Genomic DNA, 21879 nt, shown 5'->3' with positions numbered 1-21879 from the left:
GTGTGTGTTTGTGTGTGTGAGAGAGAGAGAGAGATGGAGTCTTAGTGTGTGTGGGGGGTGTGGTGTGCGTGTGTGTGTGTGTCGCGGGGTCCTCTGTGGCGGATGTAATTTAAGTGTGCATGGCTTCATCATAGAGAGGTGATGTGTATGGCAGAGGCCACCAACGATGGGGTGCGAGAGAGAAAATGTCCGTAGAGAGGGAAGAGAAGGTGTGTGCGTGTGAGAGGAGTCGACATCGAGAGAACGTGTTTGTTCGAGTGACACCGAGGAAGACTACTATATATCGATGGTGCATGTAGGCAGGAATTAAACAAAGGGATGGTCTTATTGGTTTCAGGGACATAGGGGAAGAGTGAGAGGCGGTGGGGGGTAGTTAGAAGGAGATTGTTAAGTGTGAGTGTGTGGTTTACCCATCCAGGTGGAAGTTATGTGCACAAAAGAGGAGAACGATTCGACGTGGCGTTAGGATTGAGGGTAATTAACTACGTATGGAGATGTAGAGACCTTGAACGTGCATGTGTGAGAGGTATACATGTTTACGTGGGATGTGTGTGTGTGTGTGCGTGCGCTCATGATCGAGATAAAAGAAAGAAGACATAAGTCATAAGATCAACGACATGGGAGAGACGGATCGCTATGACAATATGCATGCATGTGAGAATGCAGGGAAGAAGGCCCGACAATTGAGCATGTGTTTTTGTCTTTAAGAGATAGTGGTGTGGGCTGGAGCATGCATCTATGGCGAGCAGAGGGAGTGAGGCGCAAAGATTGTGCAAAAGAGGTCAACCTATAAATGCATATGTATGGAGAGACATATATAGTGTGGGTGATAGGAAGCAAGACTCCGTGCGAGAAAGAAATGTTGACGGAGAAACTACAGATAGATACAGAGATGGAGATGCTAGCAAGAGGGACATCCGCTAGTTTGGATGTTGGAGATGACCGTCGGGTGGTTCAGAGGGTGAAGTTATATGTGTGTGTGAGAGGGCACTTGATTGCATGTAGAGAGAAACATATGTAGTGTGCGTGATAGGAATCAAGAGTGAGGGCGAGAAAGAAGGTTGATGGAGAAACAGATAAATAGAAAGATAAAGATGCTAGCTAGTGTGCGTTAGAGATAGGAGTCGAGTGGATCAGAAGGCTGAGTTATGTGTGTGGGTGTGAGAGAGATAGAGAGAGGGTGCATGTGAGTCACATACAAACAGATATCAAAGAGAGATGAGATCCCGAGAGATGGAGTTTTGTGTCTGCGAGAGAGAAAGATATTTCACAACGAGAGTGATAGCTAGAGAGACATATGAGGGAATGCAAGATATCTCCAGGGAGAGAGAGAGTGTGTGTGAGCGACATACAAGAGAACAATGGAGAAATATGAGACCCTGGGAGATAGAGTTTGTGTTTGTGTGTGAGAAAGAGATATTTAAGAGGAAGAGTCGTAGGTTCTCATATCTAAGGAGCGAAAGACACCTTTGTATGAGGGGTGTGCGAGTGGCACACATGGGAATAGTAGAGAGAAATGAGACCTCGGGAGACAAAGTTTTGTGTTTGTGTGAGAGAAAGAGATTCCACATGGAGAATCATAGTTAGAGACACATAGCAGGCAGCGAGATATACTTAGAGAGAGATAGAGTGATGAAGGTCGAGGGAGAGAGTACCGTCGGTGTGTTACAAAGATAAAAGATCATTGTCGACATACAGGTAGCACGAGAGATACCTGAGAGACGATGAACGCGTATAGGTCCAGAGAGATAGTCCTATATAAGGATGGGTGATAGCTAATGAGACGAATATCTGGATTAAAGGGGATTCAAATATTTAAACTGGAGATCACGACATTGTTAATATCATAACGCAAATTGGTGTATCAAACATGCATATTCATTTGAATTTGGGCACACATGTAATGTTATATAGTTTATCAATATTGGTGATCCATAGATTCTTTAATTACAAACAATGCATGGTTTATATGCAATTAATGTCTAAACGGGATTACACTATATGTTGCGTGTGTGAAACACATTACACATGTTTGAGAAGTAACAAAACCCGCATGAAACACACATTAATTGGAGATAGTTAGCGAGGAATGCATACATTGGATTTCAACATAAAGTGGTTTCAAATAGTTGAAAATCCAAATTGATGGATACAACCTTACGAATCTGAGATCATGCCATTTGTAAACCATATTTATGTATAAATGGTGTTGTGCTTTTGAAAGTATATATGAAAAATGATGTATATAGAATGTAATACTAATTGAAAATGGATCCCGCCCGAAAAAATAGAATGCAAACGGGATTCGAATTGAGTTGGCACGGTAAATGTGCACTCTACAAAATTTGAACGAAGCGGGAAAAGTCGCAGTAACCGCCCGAAACCAAAATCTGCGAGATGGAAATTACTACTGCCTATCCCTGCCACGCAAAGCCTATCTGCTGGATTTCTATAGGTTTCGATAGGGGTAGGTTTGTAATTTCACCCAAACGTGACATAACCACCTCTCACCCAGATTCATACACGGTGGGCACCAAAACACAGTGTGTCCTCGGCCGAAATCGACTCCCTCCCCGATTCATATTCATACACGGTGGGCGCCAAAAACAAACTCTTGTTGGCAAATATTCGGTGTATGCGAGATTACCGTCCTATCCCCAACCGACTAATGTTGCTGTGATGTAGTAGAAATTTGAAACGGGGGCTAAGTTTGTAAATTTCCTCGCATTTGAGACAAGCGCACCCTAAATACATGGTTCCCCCTTCCTCTCTACCTCCCTTTTCCCCATTCGTACTCCGTGGGCGCCAAAACACCCTGTCCACCCCACCCTCCTCCGTCCTCCGCCGTCCGCCATCCCATCCACCGCCGTCCTCCTCCACCATGCCAGAGCTGATACCCCGCCGCCGCCGTCCATTACAAGAGATCGACCTCTCTCATCCACGCCTTCGGAACGGGATCCTTGCATCCCATCCTCTCGCTTCATCCCTGCCGTCATCCACCTTGCCGGCGTCGCTCCTACGACCGTCTCCTCCACCATGCCCCGCCGCCACCGTCTACCCTCCTAGATCTGCTTTCACGCCACCGACAGCCATCGCTACCGCAGCAACGTCAAATTCTCAGCAGATGTGTACATGGCGCCGCACCAGAGGCGGTACTCTTTCGTATCTGCTCAACTTATTTATCCCAGCAAGAAAATAGATCGCCACTGCTTTACTCTGATTTCTTGTCTTGGTTGCGAAGTTGCCTTTGTCCGGTTTGCACCTTCAGATCCGCCATAGCACGCTCAACACTATACTCCCAATGCTTATGGTTTTGCCATTTTATATTCCACACTAGTTAAATCACAGTAGACTAAATTTCAAAATTGGGTCAGTTTATTTTTCAGAGCTCGCCAGAGCTCGCCGGTGCGACCGAAGGGGCTCGGGTGGTTGTGGGGCCTCGCCGAACAAAGAAAAATCGACGCGGGTGGGGGTTGGGGCGGGGGTGGGGTGTCGAGGTGGCGTAGGAACACACGCGATGGGGGACGGTGGTCCGGCCGGCGGCCCGTGCGGTGCTCTGTATGGGAAGAATCAGAGACGAGGAAGAAGAAGGGTTAGGAGACATAGGATCTTCATCCAACCGCCTGAAATGGTCGAGAGACAGTTGGGAGTTGCATTCTTAATGCGCTCTGGTTCATCATGTGTGGGCACTGCACAACCAACATTTTATTATCCAAAATCTGCTTGCTCTTCTTTACCATGTTCCTCTTCCATTCTTCTTTAATATGTACTCTCTCCGTTCCTAAATACAAGTCTTTGTACAGATTCCACCATGGACTACATATGGAGAGAAATGAGTGAATATACACTCTAAAATGTATCTGAATACATCTGTATGTGATCCATAGTGGAAATATCTACCAAGACTTATATTTTGGAACGGAGGGGGTATGATAGTAGTACAGTATGTTCCTTGTACTGAAGATGAGCAGGGACATTTGCAGTGTAGAGGTCTATATGGTCAGTTGTGATGGACACTTTGAGCCTCTTTGATTCATAGGATCTTGTAAACATAGGAATAGGATTTGTAGTGGCCTGCCCACTTGAATCCTATAAGAATAGCAAGGAAATGTGGGGAGCTGTGTCGCCTTTGAGAGTTACACTGATATTAACAGTACCGCACCTTCACTTGAAGAGAGCTGGTATCCGAAGCCTTTCTAGCCGTACCGACAATACTAGCACATATATTCCAGCAAGTTCCACTTTGCTGATTTTACTCTGATGCTTACGGTTTTCCCCGTTATATCTACACTATGATCTGTGTAGCTGCTTTGTGTCGCACTAGCAGCAGTGCACTCTTGAAGCTAAACATTGCAATGACTTACAAAATTGGCACCAAAGCATTGAGTGCCATTCTGGATGCAATGAAACTCATACGCTCCCTACCTGTTGATTCTTGTTCAGAATATGATCCTAATGACTCTTGTTCAAAATTGCCACATATAGAGAGATAACATGGAATTGCATTTCTTTGGGCGCTGTGATTCATCATGAGTGGGCAACCAACATTGTATGCAATGAAGCGGAACCTCAAGAATATGCTTCCTCTTCTGTTCTTTAACATGTTCCTCTTTGTTTATTCTGTATTTAGTACGTACAGTATGTTCCTTGTCAGGAAGGGGCGCAGGGACACCGCAGTCAATAGCTGATAGAGCTGGCCTGTACGTGATCGATAGGCTTTCAATTACTAGCGGCAATACAACACCGTATTTTCAAGCCAGTTCCACTTTCCCGATTAATATATCGTGGTTATGGTGTACCCCTGTTATGTACACTATGATCTGCCTAGTTGTTGTGTGCTCTTGTTATCATGGTTTGGCAATAAACTCTCTATACAGTATATTATGAACCTATCATCTCCAACTATCCTTACTTCTGGAGCCTATTTTTTGTGTACTTGTGCCAGATTATATAAATGCACGCACCATATTACAGCATACATGAGCTCTCTCATCAGAATCCAGTGATAGCACACAAGTGTTTACAGGGGCGCCTCTATATTAGAATATCATCTGCATTACAAAGATAATCTCACAACTATTTATGTTTTCATGGTTCTCAGATATTATATGCAATTACAGTGAATATCATAATCCACGCATCAGAAGAATATTGTGGAACACTGCAATGACTTACAAAATTGGCACCAAGGCATTGAGTGCCATTCTGGAAGCAATGAAACTCGTACGCTCCCCACCTATTGATTCTTGTTCAGAATATCATCCTAATGACTATTCTAACCTCGAGGAGTCAAAGGCAGATGGCCTGTCCTGTTCACCCATCAAGGTGCCTGTTCTAATTTGGCAAGGTTTTATTGATTGCGCGTATCTTGCATATGTTGTCTTGCATTTCTTCTACTTTGTTGCACCGCCATCTGCTTAGTTTAGTCATCATATACCTCGAGATGCCATGCCCATCCATTATCTATACATATTCCATCTGTCATCATACCATGTTTTTTCACTCAAATGTTGTTCTTGTGCATCAGACATCAAAAAGGAAGAGGGTGATTGCCGAACCTGAAGGAGCACCAGCAAAGTCCTTGAAAAATGTTGTGGTGCCGGAGAAATCAGACAGCGCCCCACTTATATTGGTTGTACAACCAGTGACACAAAACGTAGGACTGACTCCAGCAAACTGTACCCATACTTCACTGGCCACACCACTAGCCCCACCACACAGGACCTGCACTCCAGCAAAAGGTATACCGATTTCATTTGCCATAGCACCAGTCGTACCATAGAAAAATCCCACTCCAGCAAAAAGTACAGCAAGTCCACCGGCCGAAGACCTATCCCAACTGCAGAGACGGCCAATTCCTGCAGATTGGAACCCCATTCCATTTATTCCCAGTTTAAAAGACAATGCTTTCAATGTTGTTAGGGACAACGTGCATATATTCCCATCATGGGAAGATTATAGTGAAGACAAACACCATTTTCACATCTTCCTGTCCAACTTACATGTAAGTGCTATTATTCATGGTTATTATTTTCCTATTTTCTGCTGATCGAACACATCAATGATTTACATTACATTGTAGTAACTAGGCGAGGGTCAATCTGGATAGTCATGACGACCAAAGCTTTCTTGTGCTTTTCAAGGAAGCATTGCAGTAGTATCGGTGTTACCTGAGGAAATCACACTTTGATGGCAAGTCTATAAACGAATTTCCGGTGAAGTCTCCTGTGCTAAATTTAGAAGACATTGAATGGAAAAACCATGTTATTAACTGGTCTCGTTCCCGGGATGAGGTACTGTCTATGAAATCACATGACAATTTGAACTTCTACTTTTCCGCATGCGCCTTACGGATCTTTTTTGCAGGAAATCTGCTCGAAGAAGAATTCCGGTTTGAAAAGAACGACAGGATATCGCTGTCAGGACCCCGACTCAATGCCACATCGATCTAGCATGTAACACCTCATATCACTTTGCGGCCTCACGCACGGTATCCCCACGGGTGTCGCCTTACCTTTGCCCGGGACCGTTTGCGCCTTTTGGCACACGTAGATGATAGTGTCGCTAGCATCCATATGATAAGGAGCCCGGGCTGACATGGCTAGTCGTAAACCCAAAGTGGCACAAACTCACAGGGACAGGCATCCATGACCCAGCATCGAATGTGTCGGTCATCAGCGAGTGAATCCAGGCTGTAGCACTGGGCTAGCAGGACTCCGGTGAACCGGGCTGTAGCGGGCTAACAGGACTCCGGTATTCATCGCGTGACATTTCCCGAAGGGACAGACACAGGAACGAAGAAGGACACATGCCGGTCAGCCTAAGTGTTCCAGAGCAGTAGCAAGCTACCATGGCTCAGTGGAAGCACTAGGAGACATTTCCCGGTAAGAGAGGCTACTAAGGATAAACAACTAGATAGTCAGATCCCACACATACCAAGCATTTCAATAACATACACACAATATGCTCGATATGTGCAAATACAACATGGCATCACAACATGACTCTACAACTCAAATATTTTATTCAATAGGCTCCGAGGAGCGAGATATTACAAACATGGGTCTCTCGACCCAACATTCAGAGCATACAAGTCAAAGCACATGCGGAAGCTTATCATGTCTGAGTACAGACAACTATAAATGAAAAAGGCTGAAAAGCCTGACTATCTACCAGATCCTGCCGAGGGCACAAGATCGTAGCTGAGGTAACAAGCTAAACGTCGAAGTCCACGCGGAACTACTAGCGAGACTGAAATCTCTCTGCAAAAACATAAATTAAGCAACATGAGTACAAATGTACCCAGCAAGACTTACATCAGAACTAAGTACATATGCATCATTATCAACAAAGGGATGGTGGGGTTTAACTGCAGCAAGCCAGCTTTGACTCGGTGGCTATCCTGTACTACGACTGCAAGTAACTCTTTTGAGGTGGCGCACACAAGTCCACATATTCACCATATCAATACACCACTATGGATCCGCTCCCGTCTCCCTACGAGAACGCCATCCATAGCACTCACACTTATCTTGCGAGTTGTAGAGTATCCACTTTCACTTGTCTATGAACTGTATAGGCAACCCAGAAGTCCTTTTCCGCGGACACGGCTATTCTAATAGATCATATTAACCCTGCAGGGGTGTACTTCTTCACACACGCTCTCACCACTTATCGCCGTTTACACGGCATGTACTCAGCAACCTTCAAGCGGAAGCCCAGCAAGGGTGTCGTCCACGACCTGACTAACCACACAAGTCTCTCGTCCAGGTTTATCGCCTATTCGGGTTCCATCCGCAAGGAGATCCGGCCAGGGTGTCGCTCACGGCCCCAAACGATGTGTGCAGGGTTCCCAAGTCCACCATCCGGGTGCCACTTGGTACACCGGGCCACTGTGCCTAGTCTGTCCCAAGCCCACTTGTACCGGGTGCCACTTGGTAGACTACTAACACTACCTACAAACACCAGAAACTAGTTGCAACTCCTGGACAGAGATCGGGTTGGTTAATAAGTCGAGAGGGGCACTTAAGCATTCCAATGCGTGGTAGTAACTGTTCATGGATCACAAACACAGAACTCAGTTCCTCAGGACGGCTGCAATGAGACAACCCACCATGTACTCCTACATGGCATCTCACCGCTACCTTTACCACATCGTGTTCACACACTTAGCTCTCAACAGTAGGACATGTTCACACACCTCCGATTCATCCCCGATGAATCAGACCTGACTCAACTCTAAGCAGTAGCAGGCATGACAAACAAGCATGAATGAGTAGGCACATCAGGGCTCAAACAACTTCTACTCATGCTAGTGGGTTTCATCTATTTACTGTGGCAATGACAGGTCATGCAGAGGATAAGGGGTTCAACTACCGCAGCAAGTAACAGTTGAATCGTTGTTGTCCTAATGCAGTAAAAGAGAGCAGGAGCAAGAGAGTGGGATTTTATCGGAATGAACAAGGGGGTTTTGCTTTCCTGGCACTTCTGAAGATAATATAGTTCTTCATCGGTGTCATCGAACTCATCGTCGGTATGTCGTCTACTGAGAGGGGACAAACACCGACAAACAAAGGAGAAACACAATCAATGCCATGCAACAATATGATGCATGAAGATGACATGGCAATATGCTGTTGATTGGCCTAATGCATCTAGCAACAAGTTAAATGGGGTTGGTTTGAACACTAGGTTCAAATTCAAACTCCATATGTGAGAGTTTAAATGCCATTTAATTGATTTGACCTGATCAGCAGGTATAAGTTGTTCTAACATGCATGAAAATGGTACAGATGGATAGATTGGATTTTTCTGATCATTTTTCATATATAATTTGTTTGATTTGGAGTTACGGTTGAATTTCTATGATTTTTAGAAGTTAGCACTATTTTCTGGAATTTCCTGAATTAACTTAAATCCAGAAAATGACTGACTGCGTCAGCATGACGTCTCTGTGATGTCAACGGTCAACTGGGTCGGCCAGGTCAAACCTGACCTGTGGGACCCACGTGTCAGTGGATAGTTAACTAACTAAACAGAGTTAGTTAGTGTTAGGTTAAGCACTAATCTAGGTTAATTAGCGCTAAACTAACCTAAGTAATAACAAACAAGGGTGGCCCACACGTCGGTGACCCAGGGGTCAAACTGGGCCCACGCAGTCAATGGTCAGCGGGGTCAATCCCACCGGCGTTGAGTCGCCGGCGAGGCCGATACGGCGGAGGGGCTCGGATTTTTCCCTCCGACGACCAAATTAGCGGCCGAGACCACCTACAGAGAGCTGGCACTCTCGCGCATCCATTGGAGCAAGCGAGAGAGGCTGCGGTGAAGTGAGCTCACCGGAGTCGAGCTCGTGGCGGCGGCCAGAGCTCGGGCAACGACGGGTTCGGCGCTATGGTGCAAGGCAGGGGGAGCTAGTGGGCGCTACAGGCTCCTGGAGCCGCGCTAAGCACAGCGGTGTGCTTGGCTTCGAGCTATTGAGGCTCTAGCCACGCTGGCGACGAGGCACGGCGGCGGCGAGCTTCGGCCGCGGTGGTCAGTGGAGCTAGAGAAGGGGATCTACGGCGCGGAGAGAGGGGTTCGGTAGAGGAGCTCACGGCGAGGTCGAAGCGGAGCTCAGCAGACTCGAGGAGGCGGCAAAGACGGCAAATCGGACGGTGGCATCCGGCGGCCGTGGTCGGGGAAGAAGGCCACAGGCGTCGTCTTGGGGCCGTCCTGGCTCATGTAGCTCGGCGAGGAGGGAGAAGAGGTTGCGGCTGAGCCTCTAGGCTCAATGGCAGGGCGAGGGGTGGCCGGTGGTCACGGGGGTGCTCGTCGGCGTACTTGGCGGTCACGGCGATCGCGAGAGAGAGAGACAGAGAAGGATATGGGGACGAGGGAGAGTGTGAGGGGGTTCCAGGGGCGTGCGTGGCGGTGTTGGAGACGTCCAGGCGGCGAGGACGCAGGCAAGCAGGGTGGAGGTGGCCGCACGGCGGTGTGCGCGCGTCGGGCACGCGCCCGTCCTCCTGGCAAGGAGGAAGACAACAGGGGAAGGGCTGCTGGGCTGGGCCAGCAGGTGGGCTGCCAGCTGGGCCGGCCAGGTAAGTGGCCCAGGTTAGTCTCTCTCTCTTTTATTTAAGTTTTTCTATTTCTGTTATTTGTTTTGATTTGATTTAGAACATCAAATCATTTTTATAAACTTTCTGTAAATTGTTATGTGAGCTCAGGTCTAGCCCAAGTCACATGCAACTTACAAAAATGTTTGAGCTTTATTTCTTATATAATCGAAATAAATCCAACTCAAATATGTCATTGGTTTAATTCAAAAGGCCCAAAATAAATATTTCAGTCACTCCAAAAATATTGGTTTGCATTTTAACTCATGCCAATATTTTCATAGAATAACAGGAACATTTTCTTGGACTCATTTGATGAGATTTAAATGTTGGTTATTTTTAGAGGTCTTCTGAGGCTTTTGAAAATTCCTCAATTCAAATTTCATTAGAATTTAAACATGATGCTCACATGAAGGCTAGCCTAGTGCATACCAGAACTAGGGATGTGACAATCGCAAATATGCTGCCCGCTGCTTTGCTCTTGTTAGTACTTGTTGTCTTGTATCACTGTACTTGCATACATACCTGGTTCATTATGTGACAGCAGTATGCATGATAGCTTGCTTATCAATTGTTCGCTCCAAATTATTTGATCTGTATGAATGGTTACATTAGTGTAGAATATATCCAATGCCAATGAATTTTTCTAGCTCTGCATTGTTCTTGTAAGTACATGCTGTCCTTTATCAGTGTACTTATATTGACAGGTAGTTGTTCATGTACCATCACTCTGCAGCTTATTTTCCTTTACCCTTCATTTTCTACACATCAGATCTATATTTACTCCTTACCATAAGGTTGGTACTGAAGAAGTTTAGCTGTGCATTGCTCTTGGTTGTGCCTTTTGCTTGTATCGCTGCACATACATTTATAGCTACTTGGTTATGTAGCATCACTCTTCATCTTATCTTAAATATTCTCCATTTTATCATATATTATCACATCTATATTTACTCTTAACAAAATGTAGAATAAAGGCAATGCTTATGAAGAAGATTCTGTGGTAAACTTCTTGAATTGCCCCCCCCCCCCATCAGCATGGACAAGGGCTTTATAGAGCCTGTCTTCACCAGTAATGTAATTTTGTCCTTCTCAAGCCCTCAAACTTTGTTTTGTATATTTGGTTAGGCATGGCTGCTACAGCTGTTTATTTTTGGTGTTTGCATCAAATTGCATGTTTAAAGTTTATTATGTAGTTCATAAACAAAAGTTTATCCTTCTCAATTTAAGTTTTCAGTTGTACAACCAAGTTCCTTCTTCATACCATGTAAATTAAACTATACAGAGCAAGTGATCTTCTTTTGCACTGCATGCATGCTTCTGTTCTTCATCCGTAATCCAGTGGTGTGGTGAACCTACCCACTACAGCACAATGTCATATTCTGCAATGTCTTAACTATGAACAATGTCATATCATTCTACTATTATTTAAACTGTCTCTTTCTTTGCCAATCTGAAATGGGATAAATTGACAGCACACTAACCATTGATATTTATGAGTTCTTGATCTGTAATCCAGTGGCGTCTCGAAGCTGCCAACTCCTTCACAATGTCATTTCCTTCCATGTCTTGACCTGAACAATACCATATTGTGTTAATGCAATTTTAAACCGTGTCACTTTATTCATCAGTAAGAAATGTGATGAATTGTCGGCACTGATACTTTTATGTGCAAAACCTGTCATTTATCTGCTTGTTTATCTTTTAGAGTGAGGAAGATATAAGTGTTGAACAAGCGCAGTCTCATCATCATGCTCAGCTGCTTGCGCTGCAGCTCCCCAGCAGGGCTAACCTTTCTTGAACTCTATTGAAGTGCTGTCGGTTTTGTATATTATTTTGTCGGCGTGTTTATTTGCACTGGTGGCGATCTTTGATGCCCAGTGTATGTAATCTGTTGTCTGCTTGTGCTTTATTATCATAGTCGCGAACTTTGATGCCTAGTGTATTTAATCTGTTGTCTGCTTATGCTTTATTATCATAGTGGCGAACTTTCATGCCCAGTGGATGTAATATGCCGTAATTTCTTTATTGTATAGTCTAGATTTTTTTCTTATTCACGATGCTGCAGTTATTTTACTGTATATATATCTTGTCTTCGCAGTAAACCGGCCAAACCATAAAATTACGGTACATAATCGGCTGTCATGCAATCGCGATGTATGATCCGCATCATGGGCCTCGTCAAACTGGCCCACTAGTAGATTCGGGCCTTTAATAGGCCGAGTAACCCCCGGCCCTCTTTTCGCAAGAAAACTCAATGGGATTTTAGGAGGCTGAGAAGTAGGTTTGGCCTGAAACATGCCGAATAGCTCACGGGCCGTCAGCAGCCCGAAATGGACCTCAGCCCATGATTGTGAGAATCAAATCACAGGCTTTTAACAGGCCAAAGTTGTCTCGGTCCTTGTTTGGCCCAATCAGATATTGGCTGCGAGCAGGCCGGATGCAAACCGGGCCGTAGTTAGGCCCAACTATATGACGGGTTTTTAACAGGCCGAAATTAATATAGGGCCAAAATGTTAAATCGGTCCTTAACAGGCCGAAACTAATATCAGACCGAATTACTAAATGAGCCTTTAATAAGTGGGCCCAAAATCATAGCGTCCAGTTAACTGGCCGAATCTGATATGGGCCATAATTGAGCCCAAAGCCTCTTAAAGGGCCGGACCTGATCTGGGTCGTGATTTGGCCCAGAACGTGGGAGGCTTTTAACGGGTCGGATCTCATATGGGCCATTATTTGGCCCGGAACGTGGCAGACCATTAATGGACCGGATCAAATATGGGTTGGCATTTGGCCCAAAACATGGCAGCAGTTAATGGCCCGGCCTACTAGGGTCCTCAAAATCTTGTGGGCCTACAGCTGGGCCGGCCCATTAATGTCGGCAAAATCTTGTGGGCCTTTAGCTGGGTTGGCCCATTATGATCCGCCAGAATTTTGTGGGCCTTTACCTGGGCCGGCCCATTATGGCACACAAAAATCTTGTGGTCCTTTACCTAGGCTGGCCCATTATGGTCCGCGAAATCTTGTGGGCCCTTAGCTGGGCCAGTCCATTATGGTCCACAAAATGTCATGGGCCTTTAGCTGGGCCGGCACATTATGGTCCCGCAAAATCTTGTGGGCCTTTAGTTGGGCCGGCCCATTTAAACTTGATGGGCCATGCCACGTGTCGACGTATCATAGGCGGCTTCTGTCCAATGAGTGGATGACATCTGTCCCAACGATGAGCCGACACGTGTTTCCTCCAACCAATGATGATTTTACACATGGAAAATCCCCATTGGTCAGGGTTGTTAACGGGTTATTGGATCCAAAACCTGACCCGATAGCTTAACGGCGTTCTGTTACGATGGATGCCACATGTCGTTCACCCTTAATGAAAGAACTTCTGTGATGCGCGATTTATCGTCATGGAAGTGGACACTTCCGTGATGATAATTTTGGTAAAGTCATGGAACACTTCTACGACAGCACAGGTATGACTATCTTGATTCTGTCATAAAATCGTCATGGATGTACATGCATGACAAAAAACGCAACCTACTATGACAAACACGTATCATCATGGAAGTGTATTTTTTTGTAGTGAATTCAGTTGATAAACTGAAAGTGATAAAGAAACACTTTTACAAACTCTGTTTGCTCTTGTTGTTGTAAACATGCAAAGCCAGCATTCAGGCTTTAGCAAATATTACGAACTAACCATACTCACAATAACACTTAGGTCTCACAATTACTCATATCAATAGCATAATCAGCTAACGAGTCATAATAATAAAACTCAGATGACAACACTTTCTCAAAACAATCATAACATGATATAACAAAATGGTATCTCACTAGCCCTTTTTAAGACTGCAAAACATAAATGCAAAGCACCTTTAAAGATCAAGGACTGACTAAACATTGTAATTCATGGTAAAAGAGATCCAGTCAAGTCATACTCAATATAAACCAATAGTAATGAATGCAAATGACAGTGTGCTCTCCAGCGGGTGCTTTTTAATAAGAAGGGTGATGACTCAACAAAAAGGTAAATAGATAGGCCCTTCGCAGAGGGAAGCAGGGATTTGTAGAGGTGCCAGAGCTCGATTTTAAAATAGAGATTGAATAACATTTTGAGCAGCATACTTTCACTGTCAACGCAACAACTATGAGATGGCTGTATCTTCCATACTACATGCATTATAGGCAGTTCCCAAACAGAATGGTAAAGGTTTATACTCCCCCAACCACCAACAAGCATCAATCCATGGCTTGCTCGAAACAACGAGTGCCTCCAACTAACAACAGCCCTGGGGGAGTTTTGTTTAATTATTTTGATTTGCTTTGATCTTTTTGGATCATGGGACTGGGCATCCCAGTTACCGGCCCTTTCTCATGAATGAGGAGCGGAGTCCACTCCTTTTGATAATAACCCACCTAGCATGGAAGATATAGGCAGCCCTAGTTGAAACATGAGCTGCTCGAGCATACAAAACAGAATTTCATTTGAAGGTTTGGAGTTTGGCACATACAAATTTACTTGGCACGGCAGGTAAATACCGCATATAGGTAGGTATGGTGGACTCATATGGAACAACTTTGGGGTTTAAGGAGTTTGGATGCACAAGCAGTATTCCCGCCTAGTACAGGTGAAGGCTAGCAAAAGACTGGGAAGCGACCAACTGAGAGAGCGACAACAGTCATCAACATGCATTAAAATTAATTTACACCAAGTACAAGCATGAGTAGGATATAATCCACCATGAACATAAATATCATGAAGGCTATGTTGATTTGTTTCAACTACATGCGTGAACATGTGCCAAGTTGAGTTACCCAATTCATTCAAAGAAGGATACCATCCCATCATACCACATCATAATCATTCTAATAGCATGTTGGCACGCAAGGTAAACCACTATAACTCATAGCTAATCAAGCATGACACAAGCAACTATAATCTCTAAATGTCATTGCAAATATGTTTACTTCATAATAGGCTAAATCAGAAACGATGAACTCATCATATTTACAAAAACAAGAGAGGTCGAGTTCATAGCAGCTTTTCTCATCTCAATAAGTCCATCATATATTGTCATTATTGCCTTTCACTTGCACGACCGAATGATGTGTATAATAATAATAATGCGTGTGCATTGGACTAAGCTGGAATCTGCAAGCATTCAACTCAAAAGAGAAGACAAGATAATATGGGCTCTAAGTTAAATAAACAATCATGCATATGAGAGCCACTAAATATTTTCAATATGGTCTTCTCGACCCCCAAAGGAAAGAAAAGAAAATAAAACTATTTACACGGGAAAGCTCGCAACAAGTAAGAAGAAGAACTAGAAACCTTTTGGGGTTTTCATTTTAATTCTACTACAAGCATGGAAATTAAACTAACTAATTCTTTTAGTTTTTTTTCTTAAGGTTTATCATACACACAAGAAGAAAGCGAGAAAGAAAATTAAACTAACATGGATAATACAATGAAAGAGTATGAGCACTGACGACTAGTGTGTGAACATGAATGTAAAGTCAGTGAGAAATACGTACTCCCCCAAGCTTAGGCTTTTGGCCTAAGTTGGTCTAATACCAAGGACCGTTGCTACTCTCCCCGGTGTACTAGGAGGTGTAATCAGGATACCACTAGCTGGCCATCTCCGGATCCCACTAGAAAGATGATGCACGATAAGGGTCCATTGCAGGTTCCGGCTCAGGTTCTGGAGTGGATGCTTAGCCTCGATGAGCTTACACTGCCTCCGGTGTGACAAGAAAATTATCTGCAATCAAATCAAACAACAGAGGCGCATGCAAAATAATAGTCTCATTGTGTTTCTTATTAAATCTAAGGTTATACAAGAGCATCTTCTCTTTGTTGTCAAAAATAAACGCATGTGCTACCATGCTCTTGTAATCTAAAATGTAAGGAGGCAATTTTGTCTCCTCTTTCTCATGGTGCCTAATAGGTATCTGAAAATGTCTAGCAAGACGTGAAGCATAGATACCTCCAAATATGGGGGCTTTTGTACGATTCAGGCTTAGCCGTTTAGCAATGATGACACCCATACTAAAACTATTATCTCCAAGCAAGGCATGTTGAAGAATGATAATATCAGGAACACTAAAGTTTCCACTATTTCCACGACCAATCAAGCATCTACTAGCAAATATGGCAAAGTAGCGTAAAACAGGAAAGTGTATGCTAGAAATTTTTGCCTCGGAACCCTTCTTTGGCTCCTCTACAGCTATAGTGTTAACAAAGCCATCCACATCTTTATGATGGGGTTCCTCTAATTCTCCCTCATAGGGTATCCTACATACCGCGCAAAAATTACATAAAAACATTTCTCTGAATTCATCATATAAATGAAATGATACCGAAGGCGGTGACTTCTTAGGATAATAATAATTTTTTTGCATGAAAGTATTGGTGAGTAAGAGATACTGATCGATCCAGTGGTGGAGGAAACCGATGAGGCCTGCATTCTCGATCAAAGAATAAAAATCTTCATGAATTCCAGCTTCTTTCAAGAAATTGTCGCATGGCCATTCACACGGATGTACTTCCACTAAGCAAGGAAGATTATACTTGGCTTTTTCCTTCTCTTTAGCTTGTTTTTCCTGAGAGCCTTGGCTAGAAGAGCCCCTCAAAAGTTTCCTTAACATTTTCTGAAAATTTCTGAAATTTTATTAACTTCACAATAAAAGTGAATAAAACTAAACAAGATTGATAGCAACTACTCCTACAAGTGCCTAGAGCATATATCATGCATTAGAATTGCATGGGACCTCATAAATTCAACATGCAAGCTCAAGAATATGGTCACCTATGCAGCAAAAATTTGCAATGAATACAACACTAGAACAAAAACTAATTGGACCAATGGAGGAGTCACATACCAAGCAACAATCTCCCAAAGCAGTTTTGTGAATGGAGCTTTGAGCAAGGAGATTGAAAATCGCAGCAAAATGAGCTAGAACTCGTGCTTGAGCTAGATGGGGTTTTTTTGGGTAGAAGATGAAGTGTGTGGGTGCTGGGATAAGTGGAGGGGAGCCACCAGGTGCCCATGAGACAGGGGGGTGCGCCCAGGGGGGTGGGCGCGCCCTCCACTCTCGTGGCCTGGTGCTTGCCCCTCCTGCAATGATTTCAGTGCCTAAAATCCTCAAATATTCCATTAAAAAATTATACTAAATTTGCAGGGCATTTGGAGCACTTTTATTTTCGGGATATTTTTTATTGCACGGATAATTCGGAAAACAGACAGATAATACTATTTTTTGCTTTATTTATTCTAAATAACAGAAAGTAAAAAGAGGATACAGAAGGTTGTGCCTTCTAGTTTCATCCATCTCATGATCATCAAAATGAATCCACTAACAAGGTTGATCAAGTCTTGTTAACAAACTCATTCCGAATAACACGGAACCGGAGAAATTTTGAATAACACTAAGTTACCTCAACAGGAATATGAAAATCCCCAACAATAAGAATATCATACTTTTTCTCGACAGTAGGGAGAGGAAATTCAAAACCTCCAATAATGATAGTTGGAACTTTTCCAATAGAATTGATGCTATGAACTTGACATTGTTTCCTCGGAAAGTGTATCGTATGCTCATTACCATTAACATGAAAAGTGACATTGCCTTTGTTGCAATCAATAACAGCCCCTGCAGTATTCAGAAAAGGTATACCAAGGATAATCTACATACTATCATCCTCGGGAATATCAAGAATAACAAAGTCCGTTAAGATAGTGACATTTGCAACCACAACAGGCACGTCCTCACAAATACCGACAGGTATAGCAGTTGATTTATCAGCCATTTGCAAAGATATTTCAGTAGGTGTCCACTTATTCAATTCAAGTCTATGATATAAAGAGAGAGGCATAACACTAACACCGGCTCCAAGATCACATAAAGCAGTTCTAACATAATTTCTTTTAATGGAGCATGGTATAGTTGGTACACCCGGATCTCCAAGTTTCTTTGGTACTCCACCCTTAAAAGTGTAATTAGCAAGCATGGTGGAAATTTCAGCTTTCGGTATCTTTCTTTTATTTGTGATGATATCCTTCATATATTTAGCATAAGGATTTACTCTGAGCATATCAATTAAGCGCATACGCAAGAAAATAGGTCTAATCATTTCAGCAAAGCGCTCAAAATCCTCATCATCCTTTGTCTTGGATGGTTTAGGAGGAAAGGGCATGGGTTTCTGAACCCATGGTTCTCTTTCTTTACCGTGCTTCCTAGCAACAAAATCTCTCTTATCATAAAGTTGATTCTTTGATTGTGGGTTATCAAGATCAACAGCAGGTTCAATCTCTACATCATTATTTTTGCTAGGTTGAGCATCAACATGAACATTATTATTAACATTATCACTAGGTTCATGTTCATCACCTGATTGTGTTTTAGCATCAGAGATAGAAATATCATTGGGATTCTCAGGTGTGTCTACAGTAGGTTCACTAGAAGCATGCAAAGTCCTATCGTCTTTCTTTTTCTTCTTTTTGGAATAACTAGGTGCCTCTAAATTATTTCTCTGAGAATCTTGCTCGATTCTCTTAGGGTGGCCTTCAGGATACAAAGGTTCCTGAGTCATTCTACTAGTTCTAGTAGCCACTCTAACAGAAAAGTCATTTTTATTATTTAATTCATCAAGCAAATCATTTTGAGCTTTAAGTACTTGCTCAGCTTGAGTAGCAACCATAGAAGCATATTTGCTAATGAGTTTGAGTTCACCTTTAACTCTAGCCATATTATCGCTCACACATCCTATCTCGAAAGCATTATTCTTTAACTCTCTACCAACATAAGCATTAAAACTTTCTTGTCTAGCCATAAAGTCATAAAATTCATCTAAGCATGGGTTATGAAATTTAGTAGAGGGGATTTCAACTTTATCATATTTATAGAGAGAATTTACCTTTACTACCTGTGTCGGGTTATCAAGACAATGTGGTTCTTCGACGGGCGGTACCTTAAGACCATGTATTTCTTCAATTGGAGGTAAATTCTTAACATCTTTAGCTTTAATACCTTTTTCTTTCATTGATTTCTTTGCCTCTTGCATATCTTTAGGACTGAGAAATAAAACATCTATCTTCTTCGGAGTGGGTTTAGGAATAGGCTCAGGAGTTGGCTCAATTGGTTCAGGAATTGCCTCAGGAATTGGCTTAGGAAGAGTCCAATTATTTTCATTAGTCAACATATTATTCAATAGTAATTCAGCTTCGTCGACTGTTCTTTCCCTGAAAACACAACCATCACAACTATCCAAGTAGTCCTTGGAAGCATCGGTTAGTCCATTATAAAAGATATCAAGTATTTCATTTTTCTTAAGAGGATGATTAGGCAAAGCATTAAGTAATCGGAGAAGCCTCCCCCAAGCTTGTGGGAGACTCTCTTCTTCGATTTGCACAAAGTTATATATTTCCCGCAAGGCAGCTTGTTTCTTATGAGCAGGGAAATATTTAGCATAGAAGTAATAAATCATATCCTGGGGACTACGCACACAACCAGGAGCAAGAGAATTATACCAAGTCTTAGCATCACCCTTTAATGATAACGGAAATATCTTAAGGATATAATAATAGCGAGATTTATCATCATGAGTAAATGGGGTAGCTATATCATTCAACTTGGTAAGATGTGCCACAACAGTTTCAGATTCAAGGCCATAAAAAGGATCAGATTCAACTAAAGTAATAATTTCAGGATCAACAGAGAATTCATAATCCTTATCAGTAACACAAATAGGTGAAGTAGCAAAAGCAGGGTCAGGTTTCATTTTAGCATTAAGAGACTATTGCTTTCATTTAGCTAATAATTTCTTAAGATCATATCTATCATTGCAAGCAAAGATAGCTCTAGCAACTTCTTCATTCATAACATAACCCTCAGGAACAACATGCAATTCATAATCATTGGGAGAATTTTCATCATCACTATCATCAATAATAGCATCTTCAATAATTTCGTTCCCTCTAACCCTAGCAAGTTGTTCATCAAGAAATTCACCTAATGGCAAAGTAGTATCACGCACAGAAGTAGTTTGATCATAAGTATCATGCATAGGAGAAGTGACATCATCAATAACATGCGACATATCAGAGTTCATAGGAGTAGAAGGTTTAGGTGTCGCAAGCTTACTAATAATGGAAGGAGAATCTAGTACAGAGCTAGATGGCAGTTCCTTACCTCCCCTCATAGTTGAGGGCAAAATCTTGGTTCTTTCATCTTTCAAGTTCCTCATAGTGATCAACAGATATAAATCCCAAGTGACTCAGAGAATAGAACTATGCTCCCCGGCAACGGCGCCAGAAATTAGTCTTGATAACCCACAAGTGTAGGGGATCGCAACAGCTTTCGAGGGTAAAGTATTCAACCCAAATTTATTGATTCAACACAAGGGGAGCCAAAGAATATTCTTGAGTATTAGCAGTTGAGTTGTCAATTCAACCACACCTGGATAACTTAGTATCTACAACAAAGAATTTAGTAACAAAGTAATATGACAATAAAGGTAACAGTAGCAAAAGTAATATTTTTGGGTTTTGTAGTGATTGTAACAGTAGCAACGGAAAAGTAAATAAGCGAAACACAATATGTGAAAAGCTCATAGGCAATGGATTAGCGATGGATAATTATGTCGGATGCAATTCCTCATGTAATAGCTATAACATAGGGTGACACAGAACTAGCTCCAGTTCATCAATGTAATGTAGGCATGTATTCCTTAAATAGTCATACGTACTTATGGAAAAGAACTTGCATGACATATTTTGTCCTACCATCCCGTGGCAGCGGGGTCCTAGTGGAAACTAAGGGATATTAAGGCCTCCTTTTAATAGAGAACCGGAACAAAGCATTAACACATAGTGAATACATGAACTCCTCAAACTATGGTCATCACCGAGAAGTATCCCGATTATTGTCACTTCGGGGTTGTCGGATCATAACACATAATAGGTGACTATAGACTTGCAAGATAGGATCAAGAACACACATATATTCATGAAAACATAATAGGTTCGGATCTGAAATCATGGCACTCGGGCCCTAGTGACAAGCATTAAGCATAGCAAAGTCATAGCAACATCAATCTTAGAACACAGAGGATACTAGGGATCAAACCCTAACAAAACTAACTTGATTACATGGTAAATCTCATCCAACCCATCACCGTCCAGCAAGCCTATGATGGAATTACTCACGCACGGCGGTGAGCATCATGAAATTGGTGATGGAGGAGGGTTAATGATGACGACAGCGACGAATCCCCCTCTCCGGAGCCCCGAACGGACTCCAGATCAGCCCTCCCAAGAGAGATTAGGGCTTGGCGGTGGCTCCATATCGTAAAACGCGATGAAACTTTCTCTCTGATTTTTTTCTCTGCGAGACGGAATATATGGAGTTGGAGTTGAGGTCGGCAGAGCCTCAGGGGGCCCACGAAACAGGGGGCGCGCCCAGGGGGGAGGGCGTGCCCCCCACCCTCGTGGACAGGGTGTGGGCCCCCTGGTCTTGATTCTTTCGCCAGTATTTTTTATATTTTCCAAAAAGTGTCTCCGTGGATTTTCGGGACATTCCGAGAACGTTTGTTTTCTACACATAAAAAACATCATGGCAGTTCTGCTGAAAACAGCGTCAGTCCGGGTTAGTTTCATTCAAATCATGCAGGTTAGAGTCCAAAACAAGGGCAAAAGTGTTTGGAAAAGTAGATACATTGGAGACGTATCAGGGATCCATGTATGAGAACAAAGTGTGGACTTTGGTTGACTTGCCCGATGAT

This window comes from Triticum aestivum, chromosome 6B (assembly GCF_018294505.1).
Source record: "Triticum aestivum cultivar Chinese Spring chromosome 6B, IWGSC CS RefSeq v2.1, whole genome shotgun sequence".
Lineage (NCBI taxonomy): Eukaryota > Viridiplantae > Streptophyta > Magnoliopsida > Poales > Poaceae > Triticum > Triticum aestivum.
This window is presented reverse-complemented; position numbering follows the sequence as displayed.